We start from the raw sequence: 13,610 nt of genomic DNA on the forward strand, positions 1-13,610 counted from the left end.
TTGCAACACCTTCCGTTTCTCTGAGAATGCCCTCTCTGAAGTGTTCCTGTTTATTTGTGCGAGCCACACGGGCTGGAATTACCACTGCTCTTCGGTGGAGGTCGGTGCTAATCCACAGACGTTATCCTTTTGGGTGGAACTGCCTGTTACTTTCCCAGAGATCCAGAGTTTATCTTCCTCAAGGCTTCTTCCTGAGGGAACTGAGCAGCAGCTACTTAATAATACATGATTTACCAGTTAATTATTAAGTAACGCTTAATAGGCAAGTCCTGCTGGGTTCGCTTCTTAGCTGTAGACTCAAGTCATGCTACAGAGGGCCTTGTTGTATTCGTGAGCAGGCCAAGGGGGAGGCAGGGGAATGTTCACCCATGATTTACGTCCCAGGTCTTCTGGAATGAAATCCAGCCTGCTAGTAATAATTCCATCAGCTGATAAAACAGAATCATGCCTGTAATCCCAGTGTGTGGTCATAGATTACGAAGATTCTAGTTGAAGACCAGCCCAAAATAAGCCAGGCACATGCCTGTGTGGCACATACCTGTGATCTCAGCTATTTGGGAAGCACAGATAGAAGGCTCTCTGTCTGAGACCAACCAAAAGCAAAACCTGGAGACCCTGTATGGAAAATAGGTAATAGAAAAAGAGCTGGGAGTGTGACTCAGGTGTAGAGTATCTATCTGCCTGGCTAGTGCCAGGTCCTGAGCTGGGAGTGTGACTCAGGTATAGAATGTCTGCCCGGCTAGTGCCAGGTCATGAGTTCAAACACAATATCATCTCCAGCTCCCCCCCAAAAAATAGAAGGAAAGATAATATTATGCTAAAAATCTTCAGGTTAAAGTCGGTGACGCATGAAATAGTATTTGTCCAAGGAGAGCATCTTACAATCTTCCTGTCAATTTTTTAAAGAAAATGATTTCACGGTTCCATTATCAGCTAGTTATGCAAGTTACACAAACATTTTCAGATGTTTATGTAACTATAGAAGTCTTTTTTTTCCCATTAGGAGTTCAACCATAATCAATGGTTTCATTAGAATAAAAATAGGTTCTTTCTAGCTAAAGAACTAAAAGTAGGAACGATTTAATGTGGACTAGGAAATGAGATAAACTTCCAGGAGGGTTTTTGTCCCGATTAATATCAGCTGAGCTTGGAGAGGACTTTTAATTTCTTTTCTTTTCCTTTTTTTTATTTCTTTTTTTATTGTGCCAGTACTAGGGCTTGAACTCGGCTTGTGCGCTGTCCATTAGCTTTTTCACTCAAGGCTGGCACTCTGCTACTTGAGCCATAGCTCCACTTCTGGCTTTTTGCCAGGAGTCTCATGGTCTTCCCCTGTGTGAGCTGTCTTCAATCCTCCACTCTCAGATCTCAGCCTCCTGAGTTGCTAGGATCACAGATGTGAGCCGTCTGTGCCTTGTTGAACTTTCTCTTTACTATGCGCACTCAAGGTTGGCCTTGAGCATTGGTTGAGTGCCTACTGAGTACTCAGTGTGGCTCTGGCTGGCTTCCTGGCTTTGCCATCTGCTAACTTTGACACCCCAGGACTGCACGAAAGGCTCTGACATTGACAAATGCCAACCACATGCCAAGAACCTCCACAAACACATGGCATACATGGTGCCAACCTGGGCGATCTTGGGCCGTCCTCTACCCTGTGAGCTGGGCTAGGAGACCGCCAGATGCAAGGTTAGACCAAGGCAGACGAGCTCCAGCCCAGGAGGCCTCCCACTGGGAAGAGCTGTCTTTACCCCTCACCACAGCCCTCCCCATCGCCTGGTCTTGGGCCACGAGAGCCAGCCTTGGCCTGCGTGAGTCACAACCAGCCCCTCTGCCCTCATTGTTCGTGGGTGTTTGAGTTTAGCTTGGCTAACCGGGACTTGGAACTTCTTTATGCCCTTTTATATGAAGGGTAGCTTGGGACACCCTTTTGTTGCTATTAAATTTTAGCTCTCTAGAAGCTTAATTTATGCTGAAGAAGAACTAATACCTGTAATACATTTAATGTGAGCTGAGTGCCAGTGTTCACACCTGTAATCCTAGCTAGTCAGGAGACTGAGATCTGAGGATTGCAATTAGAAGTCAGCCCAGAAAGAAAAGTCTGTGAGACTCTCATCTCCAATTTACCAGCAAAAAAAAGTGTGTGGCTCAAGTGGTAGAGCATCTGCATTAAGGGGGAAAAGCCAAGCAAAAACTCAAGGGTCTGAATTCAAGCCTCTATACCAGCACAAGGTAGATAAAAGATAGATAGATAGACAGGCAGATATAATTTAAGTTGGCTAGAGTGATTTTCTTAATTTTTGTCTCACTCTGCTTTAAAATAAGACCTTTTTCTTTTTGCTGCTGTGGTAAAAATTTTGTGTTTGGGGAGGGTTTTATTTTATTTTAGAAACCAAAGCAAACTACCCCAGCTTTCTCTTGAAGCAGAGCTTAATCCACCATAGGAAGTTGGGTTTTTCTTGATGGGAAAATCTATTTGGAATTTGCACAAATGCCTTTCACCTCAATACCCTTTTATCCACACAGAAGCACAAAATTATGTTTGCCCTCCCAGCAGCGCCTGGCTGCTCTGGCTATTTTGGGATAGGGTCTCACTTAGCGAACTTGGCACAATGAAGCCCAGCAAGCACCCTTTAGAAAGGGGGGAGGGGTAGAGTGGGAACACTCCAAAGGAGGGGTGAACTGGCTCAAAGCGCCCTGCACGAATCTATGGAATTCTCACAGTGAAACCCCTTGAGCCACTAGTGTATGTCAATTGAAAAATATCAAGTGAACCTTCAAAACACTGCCCAGAGAAAGAAAGACTGTCAGAGCCGAGCCTTGAGCTAATGTGTGCGATCCTAGCTACTTGGGAGGCTGAGACCTGAGGATCGCCATGCAAAGCCAGCCCAAACAGGAAAGTCCGTGAGACTCTGATGTCCAATTAACCACCAGAAAATCGGAAGTTAAGCTGTGGCTTAAAGTGATAGAGCACCAACATTCAGGGATGGCACCCGAGTTCAAGCCCCATGAGCAACAATAAAGACTGCCTATCGGCTCCTATACACAGAATGTACAGGGTCCACGTCGAGGCCTCAGGGTTCAAATCTCAGCCTTGTGCGTGACCTTAGACTTAGGTAACTGCATGGGGTACCTCTCTCATCCTGTAGTGCTTGGGAGTGAACTGACCTGACAAGGATTACAGGTTGTCAACAACGATCCAGTCATGTCCCACGTTTATTGCAGGACAGGGAATGGTGCTTCCCCACCCCCACCCCCCAAGGTGGTATTTCTTAGGCCCCTGTCACTGGGAGACCCTAGCCTGGGAATGGGACACATTGGAGCCACTGAGAGGAGTCTGAAGGCTGCTGTCACCTGTGTCCCACCCTGAGATTCTGATCCATGTAGGGGAAGTAGCCTGGCTGAAGGGACTCAAGGAGGCATTAAACTTCCTCCCTCCATGCTCTGTAGACATACAGCATCAGAGAGCTAGTACCCCACTATCGGTTCTCTGATTACAGAAATACCAGAACCACCCCAGTGGACTAAGTGCTGTGACTTTGCACTCCTTCCTTTCCTTCCTCCTCTCCTTCTCTCCTTCCTTTCCTTCCTTCTCGTCATGCCAATACTGAGGTTTGAACTCGGGGCCTTGAGCTCTCACTTGGGTTTTCTGCTCAAAGCTAGTGCTCTATCACTTGAACCACACCTCCATTTCAGGCTTTTTGGTGGATCACTGATGCTAAAGAGCCTCAGAGACTTTCCTGGCTGGCTGGTTTCAAACTGCCATCTTCAGATCTCAGCCTCTTGAGTAGCTAGGATACCAAGCATCAGCCACCAGCACCCCACTGACCTTACTGCTTTTGCCAGAAAAATCCCTGTGTTCTCACTGGGCTGCTTGGGGAAGCTAATGGATAATTTTGTAAGCCAATGCATTCACTTCTAGATAACTGTGTATCAGTTTGAGCAGGGGAACAAGCCACAGAGTCATGAGAATAAGGACCATGAAGGAAGAGCAGAGAGGCGGAGAGAGACAGAGAGAGGAGCTGGTATGACCTGGCATGCAGGGAGGGAGATGGAGGAGCCTTGCAGGATGGATGGATTCAGAGCCTAAGGATGAATGTTAAACTTGGCCTTGGCTGAGAAGAGGAGGGGGAGCGGGCTGATGCCAGCCGGGGGGGTGCGGAGATGAGCTCTTTGTGCAGCTTCAGCATTTCATCTGCTCCCCGTGGCTAAGACAGGGAGCGCTGCATGCTGATGGCACATTCTGTACAGGCACAGGACGCCCCAGCCAGTGACCCATAAAAGCCAGCCCGAGGGCTGAGCCCCGCGGCCGTGGGGCACCGTGGGCCGCTGAGGAGGGGATGGGGATTTCTCCACCAGAGCTGCCAGCATGGAGGGGCACGGGTTGTCCACCTTCGGCTGAGCAGGAAGCCCACCAGACCCAGTCACTGGCATCCTGCCATCTGGCCAGGTCCAGCAGAGCCGGGATGTGGTATGAATCAGCGGGCTTGTGCTGTGTCCTTAGAGTTCACAAAAACTAAGGGTTTGCTAACAACGGTTATCAGCGCTGACCAGGGGCGTGACGGGGCCGAGGAACCCAGCCATGCAAGGGGCTCAGACCTGGGAGATGGGGGAATCCTGCCACACGTGGGATCTGTGCCATCTACGCAGTGTGTGAGCACCAGGCTGACTTCACAGTGGTCCCGTGTGTATTTGTTGCATGCTGGTCTTGGCAGCTGGGCTCAGAGCCTCCATCTGTCCCTTAGCTTTTTCTCTTGAGGCCAGAGCTGTACTGCCTGAGACACACCTCCACCCCCGTCCTCTTCGTGGTTCTTTGGAGGGTAATCGAACCCCGATCCTCCGACGGTGCCTTCTGAGGAGCCTGGATGGCAGGCGTGAGCCACCGTGTCTGTGCGTTTTTGTCTTTCTAGCTTCCCCATGTGGAGGTCCAGCTCTATTCCCAGTCTGCCCTGAAGTCAAAGTTCCTGGACCTTGTGGGCCCCCACCCCCACCCCGGGGTCCATCAGCAAGGACTGTGGCTATTATAGGTCAGGAAGCCAGGGGGTCCCATTTCTACCCCAGACCAGCGGTAGAGCACTGGGGATGCCTGGCCTCACTCCTGGCTGTGTATTTGTGCCCAGTCTAGTCTCCTAACTGTGGGGCTCTGCCCATCAGAGTTCACTGTCCATCAGAGCAGACCGTCCATCAGAGCAGACCCCCTTAGCGTTCCCTTCTGCTCTGAGTCCCTGTGTCTGGCCAAGCTGGGCTGGGAACCACATGGGCTTTGGGTACCATGGTCCTGGAAGGGGCTAACACTCCTCACACAGGAAAGCGCCCCCGCCACACTCCTCCTGGGTCTCTCCTCCATCTAGACCAGCCTGCCACCCCACCCCAATCCCAGAGACTCAGCTGGGTCTCTTGTTCTGAATCTGTGGCAGGCTGCTCATTCCTCCTTGGCCCAGCCCCAGGCAGCTAACCCAGCCCCAGGTACACGCACACACCGCACTCATTGGGCAGATGCCAGCCCTGCAGCCCAGGTCCACCACACGGGGCTTCTCCAGGCCTCTGGCAGGGGTGCCTGGCTGGAGCTCAGGCCTGGCTCTCTTCTGCCAGGGACAGCGGATGCTCACACCAGTTTGGGATTCTTCCTTCTGAAACAAAAAACAAACCAAAGCCTGGCGCCCATGGCTCCCCTCTGTCATCCCAGCTACTCAGGAGGCTGAGATCTGAGGATCACAGTTCAAAGACAGCCTAGGCAGGAAAGCCTGTGAGACTTTTGATCCCCAATTAGTCACTAAAAAAGCTGGAAGTGGAGTTGTGGCCCAAGTGGTAGAGTAGGGCTAGCCTTGAGCACAAAGAAGAAAAGGTCCTAAATTCAAGCCCCAAGACCTGCACAAAAGAAAAAGGAAAAAGGAAAATGGTGAAGCCACAGCACCGCCTAGAAAGACAACTAACCTCTCCCTGGGCTGCCGGAAGCCTGGGTTTCTTTTCTCTGGCAGGAGCCGCATCTTCCCCTTCCAGCTCTGCAGAAGGAAACAGAGGGAGGTGTCTGAGTTGGAAACTGACCTTTCCCCTGGGCGTGTGCTCGAGCGAGTGTCCCGTGTCCTCTGTGCCAGGCTGCCCACTGGTGACCTCCTGGGGGCAAGGCTGACCCTCCCCAGCCCAGATTGGATCCTTCCAGCCTCAGGCTGGCTTTGGCTGTGTCCCTGAATGCACCTACTTCTCCGTGCCCTAGTGCAGGGAAATAATTGCCTCTTGTGTGTCTTCAGTGGCATTGCTCAGCTCCCAAGGGAGCATCTGTGTCTCCCACCTCCCAGGTTCCAGAACGTTCTCAGGGAGTGAGCAAAGGCCCGGGGAGGCTGGGCAGGATGGAGTCTGGAGCCTCTCTTCAGTCTGCACTGGCAGGTGGAGCCCGGCTGGGGGGGACCCCACCTGGGCCATTGCAGAGACTCCCAGAGTGGACCTCCCTCCCCAGTGCTCCAGTGGGGTGGTCGGGTCAGCCCCACCCACTGGCTTCTGGCCCCATAGCCGGCCAAGGCACACCCAGCCCTGAGAAAGGGCTTCCAGCAGCCAGCCCCCTGTAGTCAGAGACAGCGTCTGCCCAGCACCCACCGGCCCTGGGCACCTGTGGCCTCCCACTGCCCCCTAGTGGCCAGGCTGCTCCTAGGTGTCATTTCTGTTAAATTGCTAAAGCAAACCCCAACACAGAATTTCTTAACAAAACTCATGATAATGGACATACAGTACGGAACTAGCAAGAGTTCTACTCATTTTTGTACAAATATAGCTATAAATTATATTTAATGTTTTGTGCTGGGACCAGAGCTTGAACTCAAGGACTTAGCTTTTTCTGCTCTAGACTGGTGCTCTACCAGCAGAACCACACCTCTAGTTTCGGCTCTTTGGTGGTCAACCAGAGATAAGAGTCTCAAGGAAGTTCCTGCTGCAGCTAGCTTCAAATCTGGAACCTCAGATCTCAGCCTCTTGAGTAGCTAGGATTACAGATGTGAGCCACAGGTTCCCAGCTTGCTTTCGTGCTCTCTCCCTCCCTCCTCCTCTCTCTCTCTCCCTCCCCCCTCTCTCTTTCTTCCTCCTTCCTTCCCTATTTCTCCTGTGAACATGAGGAACTTGGAGTCCCCACCGCCACACTCTTGGGTGAGGGGCATAGTGAACTCCAAACACCAGAGGGGGCTGGGGAGGGGGATGAGGAGAGGGTCTGGAGGGGGCTGGGAGCCCCACAGGACCCAGGGCATCGGAGGCTTTGCTGGTTCCGGCACTGGTCCCTGAGAAGAGCTGACACCCACAGTATGGTGAAGCCACACTCAGGCTCAGGTCTGTACCATGTGAGGGAGGAGAAACCTTCCAGATCTTTCCTCTTGGGGCGGCCCTTGCTGACATCAGGCCTGGGTTTGTGTGCAGTCTCGCGGTGTGCTGCGCCTGCCTGGCATTTTTGCGTGTACCATCACGTGACCACGAGCACTGCAGTCCTGTTTCGAATGTTGGTGCGTGGAATTCGGGAGGGCTGAGACTAGCACAGCATCCCGAAGCTCATTGGGAAAGTACCAGGCCGGTAAGTTGTAGCTTCCAGGAGTTTCTCTGACCCAGGACAGCTCGGGCCTTCCACTCAGGCAGTGGTCTTTGCCCGGGCGTGGCCCGGCCTCTGTCCCACTTTCCTTTCCCCTTCCCTGGTCCCAGCACTCAAAGGCCAAGTCCTGGTCCTGTGGCTGTAGCTGCAGTGGCATCTGCCGGTCACAGATGGGGAGGAGTTTGGGTTGTGGCTTTTCTCTCTTTGGGGACTGGGAGTCGAACCCAAGTTGTTATACTTGCTAGACCACACCTGCCACTGAGCCTTATCCCAGTGTGGCTCTGGGAATGTGATTTTTGAAGCCAAGATGATTTGGATCTAAATTCCATCCCTGTCTTATTTTCAGAAGAAAAGAAAGAGAGTTCCAGAATGATCTGGATGTGGTAGCTCATGCCTGTAATACTAGCTACTCAAGGGACAGTTCAAAGCCAGCCTGGGCAGGAAGGTCTGAGAGATTCTTATCTCCATACAGCTGGAAGTGGCGTTGTGGCTCCAGTGGTAGAGCACTTGCCTTGAGCTGAAGAGCTCAGGGACAGTACCCAGACCCTGAGTTCAAGACCCAGCATACACGCGCGCACACACACACACACACACACACACACACACACACACACACCAAGCGAGAGGGCCCCAGAATGAGCCAAGCCCCCCGCATGCTCACCCCTTCCCGGTCCTCCAGCAGCGGCTGGGGCAGATGTGGGAAGGGGCTGTCCTGCCCCAGTCCCACACCTCACAGGGGCTCCAATCTCCCCCTCCTGAGGAACCAGTCCACAGAGAACATGTTTTGGGGACCCAGAGAGCGGTCACAGACAGCTCTGCTCTCTAACGGAAGGGATCCAAGCCACACAGCCATAACTCAGCCCGATGTGACTTTACTGGGCCGGGCAGTGGCGGAGAGAGAGAGCACTCTGGCTCTTTATCAAGTCACCAGGGCCAAGGCCAGGCACCCCCGGCCAAAACTAGCACACCTTGCCCAGCAGCAGTAGCAGCGCAGGCGGCCCTGCACTGTCCCGGGGCGGCCATCTCTGTGGGGACAGCTTGGTGGTGATGAAAATGAACTCCCACACCCTGCTCCTCCTCCCACAGTGCACTGACTGACCGGCACAGGCCTCAGCGAGCACGGGTGTGGCTGTCCACAGTCAGGCTCTGCATCGCAGTTGCCTGGCTGTTTGGGGACCCACAATTCATGGTTGTCTACAGAAGAGATGAATCCAGGGTTCTTTTCTCCTTTTTTTCTGGTGGGCTCAATGTGGCCAGCCGAGCTGGGGGCTTTTTCTTGTTCAAGATTTGCAAAGGCCCCGCTTCAATCACTGGCCTTTTAGAAGATTCTGGAAGTGGCTAAAGAGGATCAGCATTCTCATCGATGAATATTCATGTAAAGCCCTGCAGAGATTGTGGTCAATTCTAAATCTGGTCAAATTAAGAGGGAAAGTGCTTTATTCTGTTGTCAATGAACTGCAGTTCTTTCTTTACCTTCTAGCAGCTTTCCTTTTCTTGGAATATAAATAATCATTAGGGGTGCAGAAGGCTTGGGCCTTGTAATCCTAGTTTCTCAGGAGGCTGGGATCTGACGATCATGGTTCAAAGCCAGACCGGGCAGGAAAGTCCATGAGATTCTTCCATTCAACTAGCAAAAAGCTGGAAGTGGAAGTGTTACTCAAGTGGTAGAGTGCCAGCCTTGAGCCAAAAAAAACCCTAACGGACAGCACCCTAGCCCCAAATTCAACCCCAGCACTGACTCAAAAGAAAAAGATGCCAAGTTACTTTTGCCAATAAAAAAGTGAAAATGTTTGCTCATGACTAGTGTTTCTTCAGTGATCATTTCTGACATTTAGTAAATGCTCCATGAAGACTTGAGAAACTGACCTCAATAGCTCTCCATTCTCTTCCCCCCCCCCCCCCGTGTCATTGTGGGGCTTGAACTCTGGGCCTGGGAGCTGTCTCTTGGCTCTTCAGCTCAAGATGAGCACTCTACCACTTGAGCCACAGCTCCACTTCTGGTTTTCTGGTGTTTAATTGGAGATAAGACTCTCACAGACTTTCCTACCTGGGCTGGCTTCGAACTTCAATCCTCAGATCTCAGCCTCCTGAGTAGCTAGGATTACAGGTGTGAGCCACTGGTGCCCGGTTTGAATCTCCATTCTCAATAGGCAAAGACCAGAGCGGGCCAAGAGTTGACTCAGGCCTATAATCCTAACCACTCAGGAGGCTGAGATCTGAAGACTGAGGTTCAAAGTCAGCCCAGGCAGACAAATCTAAGTGACTTTTATCTTCAATTAACCACCAAAAGTCTGGAAGTGGAGCCGGAAGGTATGGCTTAAGTGGTAGAGTGCTAAACTTAATTGGAAAAAGCTTTCGCAGGACACAGGTGGCTCACACTTGTAATCTAAGCTACTCTGGAGGCTGCAGTCTGAGGATCTGAGGATCAAGGTTTAAAGCCAGCCCAAGCAGGAGAGTGAGTGACTCTTATCTCCAATTAACCACCCCAAAGCTGGAAGTAGGGCTGTGGCTCAAGTGGTAGAGTGCCAGACTTAAGCAAAAAAAAGCTCAGAGGAGGCACTCAGGTCCTGAGTTCAGCACAGAGAGAGTTTGGGGTTTGGGGAGAAAAGAGAGAAAGAAAACAGCTTGAGGCGATAAGTTCCAGCCCTAGTATCAACAGAAACAAACGAAAAGCCAAGACAAGGAACAAAAACTCCGGAAACCAGGCCAGGACAAGTGGTACTTGCTAGCACCAAACACCGTGTTTTGGTTGGTGAATGAACAGAGCAGCTTGTCAGGAGAAGGAGAGATCCACCCAGGGCAAACACCCTGGTGGTGTCCGGCACTTCTCCCACGGCTGGCCAGTGTCCCCACTACAAATTCTCACAACAGCCACAAGAGGGAGCAATGGCACAGACAGTCCATGGAGGAGAGGGCTGGGCCTGGCGGCAGCCTCAGGCACCTCTACCCTGAGCAACAGGAGCAGCAGCGTCGCCGGGAGCTCCCATCTCCTAGTGAGGCCTCTCTGTGGAGGCCAGTAGGCCCAGGCTTGCCTGTGGGAAGGTTAGATTCGAGCGGGCATCTACCTACAGTGGTACACAGAACAGGAACGTTTAGGGACTCTGTCACAAACTGGGTTTCAACCCTGCCGCAAGCCGCATGAAGCCGTCACCCCGTGGATTTCTTTCTTCCCCACGACAGGTTTCTTCTGAAAGATGCTAGGAGGTCATTGTGGTGGGACGGCAGTTCGGGCCTACCATCTCAGCGTTCCGGAGGTAGAAGCAGGAGATGAGGGTTTGAGGCCAATCAAAACTAAATTACCAGCAAAAGGGCTGGGGGCATTGCCCACGTGGCAGCGCCTTGCCTGGCGCAAGCAAGGCCCAAGAATGCATCTGCACAGAAATATTATCCACGGAGATAATACAGGTGAAACAGGATGGCACCTGACACGCAGTGTCCACCCAAACGGGGCTGCTGCCACCTTTGCTGAGCCAGCAGAATCCAGAGGAGACATGCATCTAAGCAGCTCAGGGTTTGGGGCCAAAGTGAGGCTCACGCAGATGTTTCAGCGGACACTAGTTTGCTGGGAATCAGGTGAGTCCCTCCAGCATCAGTGTGGATCAGCTGACCGCTTCCGTCACATGCAGCCCAACAGTGCCCTCCTGCGGCTGAAGCTCAGTCCCGAGACCAAACAGTGCTGCTCTGGAAGCAGCAGCCATTGCCCTTGGAGCTACAGCTTAGCTTCTGAAGTCAGAGCCCATGCTCCCAGGAGCTTCCAGCTCCACACGCACAGCCAGAGCACAAAGGAGGCCTCTCCAAGTCACACGTGTGGAAGTCTGCACATGTTCCTGTGAAGACACAAGAAAAGGGGCTCCCACTGGGTAATCTGGGGGTGATCTGAGCAACAAGATGGTAGCATTGGGTAGTAATTACAATCCAACAGAAGGCCCCTCACACCCCTACACAAGAACACTGGGAAACTCTACAGAGCAATGGCAACTGGTATTTGGAGGGGGAATTCTGAATGGTGGTAGTGGTGGTGGTGATGGCGGTGGTGTGTATGTGTACGTGTGTGCCAGTACTACAGGGTGCTTGAATTCAAAACTTTCAGCTCTCAGTCTTTTGTTTAAGGCTGGAGGCTCTACTGCTTGAGCCACGGCTTTACTTTGGTTTATGGCTGCTTAATTGGAAAATAATTCTCTTGGGTTTGTCTGCCTTGGCTGGTTTTGAACCTTGGCCATCAGATCTCTGCTTCCTCAGATATGAGCCACCCAGCTCCCCAACCAGAAGAATTTGCAGTAAGTGTCCCAGGCAAACAACTAATCAATGAGGCTTAGGTTAGGTGTGATTGAAAAGCCCTTCATCTATGACTCACAGTGGCTCACGCCTGTAAATCCTAGCTACTCAGGAGTCAGATGTGAGGACTGTGCACGGTTCAAAGCTAGGTCAGGCAGAAAAGTCCCCTTGAGACTCTCATCTCCAGTTAATCACTCAAAAACCAGAAGTGGAGCTGTGGCTCAAAGTGGTAGGGCCCTAGCCTTGAGCATACAGAGCTCAGGTACAGTGTCCAGGCCCTGAGTTTAAGCTCGCTGGGGGAAGGGAGGAATTATCTCCTCCTAAGATCCAGCTGGGTGTTGGTGTCTCACAACTATAATCTGAGCTACTCAGGAGGCTGAGATCTGAGAATCAGGCAAGTCCGTGAGACTCCAATAGACTTCTAAAAAATAAAGAGGAAAAAAAAAAAGTGTAGATGTGGTTCAAGAAATAGAGTGCTAGTTAACTTGGGGGGAAAAGCTCAAGAACAGTACCCAGGCTCTGCTGGAGCTGTGCACACACACAAAAAGGAAAATCAGCAACATTTTTATCAACTGTCAGCACCTTCCCTGGTGACAGGACACAAATAATGAATGGTACAAACCAGTGTTCTGGACTCAGTATAATGCACTGAGAAAAGCTCACTTCGGTGACAATCCTGCCTACACCACAAAACCCACCTACCTAATCAGTCAGGAAACACTTGGTAAGCAGCTGGTTTACTCTGTACATTAGCCTGATTTCATAGCTGTATATGTGAGTTAAATGGTGGTCATAAATATGCATAATTACAGATAGTACAGTTATAGGCAACATGCCACTCTGGTTTGATCTGGGACTGCCGAGGGCACACAGGAGAGTTTGCTATAAATACAACTGGCAGATTACAGTGTTGGTCAGGAAGTCCATGAGCTGATGTTACTCATTGCATTGTGGGTAAGATAGTGCCCTTGTTTCTAGGGACATAAAACCACCTCAAGTACAGGGAGCAAATAAGGGTAATGTTACCAGCTGAGCAATCCAGAATATAGGAATTCTTCACAAGTCTTCCCTAAGTCAGGATACATGCACATAACGAGTTCTCGTGATTCAGGTACCAGGTCTAAACATGGAACCCACATATACCTATGCACATACCAGCAAGTTAATATTACACAGTATTTTCAATACTTTGACTAAAGCCAGTGAACATTTGTTTCAATAAAACAATTATAAAAAACACAGGATTACATTAAGGAATCAATCTGGCACTGTACCTAGAACTTCTATTGAAAACATGTTTCTCCAGTTGTCTAGAACTCTTACCAGAGAACGACTTAACACCTGTATACCCTTCTAAACACTGTAATAATACTTCACCTCATACCTGCAGGGATCCCATGACCCCAAACAATCCTCACCTACTACTTACTCCAAGGGCAAAGCTTATTCAAAGAAACTATTAAAAACCTGGCTTTTCCCATCTTTAAGCAGTTTAATTTCAAAACAGTTTTAAGTTCCTCAGAAATATCGATTTGTAAGCAAATTGAGCAACAAAAAAACCCCACATGAACTAAATGACCACATAGCACCCCCCGCTCCCCATAAATGGGTTACTATTTGTGTGCAGGTTAAAAAAAAAGTGCAAACAAGTCTTGAACTGTCTAGTCTTTCGAGTCACCTTGTTACTAATTCATGCTAGCACACTGCTGTTTTCATAATTCAAAATTACTTTTCTACCCAAATGCTGTTGGGCCTCACCCAAAGCCCTGTGTGGTGA

This window comes from Dipodomys spectabilis, unplaced genomic scaffold, assembly GCF_019054845.1.
Source record: "Dipodomys spectabilis isolate Male_0828 unplaced genomic scaffold, ASM1905484v1 ptg000095l, whole genome shotgun sequence".
Classification (NCBI taxonomy): Eukaryota; Metazoa; Chordata; class Mammalia; order Rodentia; family Heteromyidae; genus Dipodomys; species Dipodomys spectabilis.